Source organism: Vicia villosa, linkage group LG2 (genome assembly GCF_029867415.1).
Source record: "Vicia villosa cultivar HV-30 ecotype Madison, WI linkage group LG2, Vvil1.0, whole genome shotgun sequence".
Lineage (NCBI taxonomy): Eukaryota > Viridiplantae > Streptophyta > Magnoliopsida > Fabales > Fabaceae > Vicia > Vicia villosa.
The window spans coordinates 34,852,971-34,857,735 of NC_081181.1; positions in this window are offsets into that span (position 1 = coordinate 34,852,971).

A 4,765-nucleotide genomic window follows, 5' to 3' on the forward strand; every position below is an offset into this window, starting at 1 on the left:
GCATGCATGAATCAAAACATAAGATATGTTTCAGAGCATATAGTATGTATCAGAACACATAAAATGCATCAGAACATATAGGAATAAGAATGTGTTAGAGCATATTCTGCCACGAGAATATCAGAACATTCTTCCTTCTTGCTTCTAATCTTGAAGCTTCACAGCACTAAGCTTGCTTTAGATTCCATGAGCATGTTTCTATATAGAATTGCTTTTCCCCATGTCTTTGCTTCTCATGCTGAGTTTTTTCATAATATCTTCAATCCTGCAAAAAATCTCAAGCATAGAACTTGCAAATTCTGTTAGAAATATGGAGACTTACTCCCAGCAACTGATAATATAAATCAAATCATTTATCACATTTTCTCCCCCTTTTTTGTCATAATATCAAAAAGCATAAAAGATTCAAGATGAAAAACAAACAATATGAGAGAAGAAGATAATATTCATTGATTTCATCAGAAGAATTATCAGAAGATGCAGAAGGAAATGCAGAGAAACAGATGCAAAAACAAAGAGACAACTAAGACACAAAAGACTACGACTAGCCTAGTTTGGAAACTATTTTGGCCAGAAAGTCATGAATCCCAGCATTGCTTTCTTTCTGTTCCTTAATGAAGTCTCTGAACTCAGCATGTGCTACATCATGCTTATCCAAGCGAGAAGCAAGAACATCTAGATTTTGTTGAAGAGTCGTGATAGCGTTCACTAGAACTGAGGGTTCAGTAGAAAAAGATGCATGGCTATCATTCAGAGGGATATCATTACCAACAGCCGCATCCAAAGTGAGAACATCATCTTGATTTTCCTGAACAGGACAATCCTCAGAAGGATGATTCTCAACATCTTCCATTTCAACATCAGAATCTGATTCAGAAGCATCTTCAGCATATTCTGGATCCAGAATCACAGAATCTTCATTCTCAAGAGCTTGAAGAATCTCAGCCAAATTCTTTGGAGGAATGGGAGCAGCAGCTTCTAAAGGGTAGACAACTTCAGGAATGACCATATCTGGTGCTTCCTTAGAAGGATTCACCCTTAGCCAGTTAAACAACCATTGAAAGTCTCTAGTCAGAACCGAATGTTGAGGCTTCCATACAATAATCTCCCAAGAATGTGCTTCTTGTTCAGCTGCAGGAACTTCCATCAGTTTATCAACAAAGACATTCTCCTCAAAGCAATGCCTGCCTCCAAGAGGACTATGCCAGAAGTCTTCATAAGATCTGAGAGTCTTACGAGGACCTAGAGCTGTTGCTAAGCACTTCTTCTGAAGCTCCAAAGACATATAGTCCATATTTCTTCTAAAGAGCCTCTAGAGATATCTGAAAGCCACATCATCCATCCTTGTTTGATATGCGGCTTTCAAGGCATCTAACCCTTCCTGCATCTCAATGTTTAATATTGCAAAATGTATACCAACAGAAAATTCCCGGCTGGATTTGAGTCTGGTGATAGCAAAGGATGGTCTCAGAAAGAAGTAGGGTTAAGGTTCTCTATCGAGACGAAGAGATGATTCTGCTTCATTCTCATAATCTAACACCACTAACTCAGGTTCAGGACGAGGCTTGGGTGTGTAGTTGCAATCACGAAGCAATTGCTTATGTGATGCAGAATCTGGGAGATCAGAGATGGAGGGATTATTTTGAGTGGGGGATGAGATGGGTTCATATTTATCATGAGGAGGAGGTTGAGAAATGGAGATATTTGAGTGAGGAGGAAAGAGGGTTTGAAGGGGTTGGATATCAAGAACAAGGGTTTCAAGGGGATGGTCAGAAGCAACGTTGGTTGTGGATGGAGAGGGAGGAATGAGAACGTTTGTGACAGGTGAAGAAGGAGGGGTAAGAACATTGGTTTGGGGAGAAGAATGAGGTGTGAGAACATGGGTGAGTTGAGGTGATTCTAATTGGGCTGTTTCTAGTAGAGTTTCTGGTTGAGGGTTAACCAGAACTTCTGTTGGTACAGATTCTGAATTTAAAACAAGGACAGAGACAGGTTCAGAAATATGTATACCTTTGGACATATTCTGAAGAGCTTCAAATTCATCTTCAAGTCTTTTCTACTTCTTCTTCTTCTCATACACAGTCTTTGCCTTCCCAAGAGAAATTTCTCTTCTTCTGACAGTTTCCAGTCTTTCTTTTTCTTTATCCACAGCTTCTTGACCTTCAACTTCTTGAGTAACTACTTCTTGATTTACTCCTTCATGCTGATTCACAGCTTCTGGAACCTCTTCTTCTTCATCCGAATCTACTATTATTAATTTTCTTTTCTTTTTCTTCTTCTTTTCTACTTCCTTTCCATCTTCTACATTCTTATTATTTTTCAACTTTCTCTTCTTCTTCTTCCTTCTTTCAGTAGTTTCTTGTTCAGTATTTTTATTTTCAACTAATACTTCCTGATTTTCTTCAGCAACAACTTCTTTTTCAACAGCATTCTCATCAACTACTGCAGCAGCTTCTTCTTGGGTTTCCTTCTCCTGGTTAACAGAAGGACAATCAAACTTACGCTTTGTCCTTCTTTCTTTATTGGAAACAACTTCTGGTGCAGCTTCTGAAGCATCTTATGAAACTGCAGGCCTGGAAGTAGAAGCTTTCTTACGACCACCTTTAACCGGGGTATCTTGAGCACCACCTTCCTTGAGAGAGTTAAGGTATTTGGCCTTAACTTCTGGCAGCTCACTTCTGAAGAAAGTTTCGAACTCAGCAAGAACAGGACTTCTTCTGCTTCTTGCTCCAGGTAGAGGTTGAGGAATGACTCTAACAGCTTGAATAAGGTTCATCTTTCTCAAGGTGTAGGCATTCAAGCAGCTACCTGTATCAGTAACAGGATCCTTGATGATTCCTTGAACTTCCAAGTCTTCATTAGTCTTGGAGTGAACCAGAAGATTGGTAATGATTCTTCCAAAAGGAATAATGTTTCCTTTCTTCGTTCTGAATGCATTTCTAGAATCCCTTGCAACATGCCACATATGATTGAAAATTATATAGATAATATCAACCTTCTTCTGAGTCCCAATGCAGTATAGAATATATTGTTGTTCCTTGTCGACGAAATCTGGAGAATGTGTTGATTTTTTGTGATAGAAACACCCTAGAAGAATCTTGGTCTAGACTTTGTAAAGATCCTTCATGTCTTTGACACGCTTTGTATTCTCTACATCCGTGTAGAGTTCAGTCAGAATAGCATCCCAATCTGTTCTCTGATCAGATTCAAAGACACCTTCAGGGTTTCTTAAGTCGAACATCATTCTCAGAATGTTCTCAGTGATGACAACCATTCTTCCATGAACAAAGGATATAATGGCATTAGGGGCTACCACAGCATGAACCCAAAATTCCTTTACCAGTTATGGGTAAACTGGTCCACAGAACTCAGAAAATAATGACGTCCAACCTTGAAAGAGCATGTTATCCTTGAGATGAAACTCATGTTCTTCAAGACTGTCAAAGTCAACCACTAATTCACAAATCACTTCTAACGCATTCCTCGGAATCGAGCAAGTGATTATAGGAACAATCTGTTGTTCTTCTCCTTGATTATGTTGCTGAGACAAGGTACCAACTACTTGCGATGAAGAAGCAGCCATTTGAGCACTACTGAGATTACTGGGTTTCTTCTTGGTTTTGTGTTTAGGGTTAGAGAAAAGGGAAAACAGGTTGCAGAAATGCATGCAAGAAGAGAGAGAATGAGAGAGAAAAAGAATAAATGTTATGATTTAAAATGAATATATAGAGGCGGACTTGAAAAAGAATGCAATAAAATTATGAGAATGAACAGTTACGGAATCAATTGAAATCAAATGCATTAAATGATGAGTGACGTTAGGTGAGAGAACGGGATAATTGAAATGATTTACACAATTACCTAGGGCAGCGTCCCATCAGTTTCACGCACGCTATTACCTATCGTGTGAACACGTGTTCACCATCAGAAAACACTTGATGAAAGCTGTGTTACATAGTATTTGTCTCTGTTGAAGATTAGAGCTTCTCATCTACTGATTCTGATCAATTGTTCTGACAACCATTCTTTAGGAAGGATCTAGTTCTGATTGGATCATCTTTCTTTCCAAGAATGACATCTTCTGAGTGAGCAGAAGTTAGTCTAGAAGCTCTTCTGACTGTTGACTATTTAGAAATTCTGAGATTCTCTAAAGACGCAGCAACTTGATATTCTGATCCTTTGCTTCTGAGATATTCAGCTTCTGAAACTTTGCATGTTGGTTCTTCAGCTTCTGAGATTAAGATATCTATATCTGCAAAATTCTCCAACTGCTTTGGCTTTTCAAGACCAAGCTTATCATCAAATCTAATATTGATTGATTCTTCTACAACCAATGTTTCAGTATTGTATAGTCTGTAGCCTTTAGAGCGTTCAGAATATCCAAGAAGGAAACACTTTTGTACCTTAGAATCAAACTTACCAAGATGATCTTTAGTATTCAGAATGAAACAAACACGTCCAAAAGGATGAAAATATGAAATGTTGGGCTTTCTGTTCTTCCATAATTCATAAGGAGTCTTATTTAGAATAGGTCTTATTGAGATTCTATTCTGAATATAACATGCAGTATTTATTGCTTCTTCCCAGAAGTGCTTAGCCATATTGGTTCCATTGATCATGGTTCTGGCCATTTCTTGTAGAGTCCTATTCTTTCGCTTTACAACTCCATTTTGCTGTGGAGTTCTAGGGCAAGAGAAATCATGGGCAATACCATTTTCTTTGAAGAATTCCTCAAAGAATTTGTTCTCAAATTCGCCACCATGAT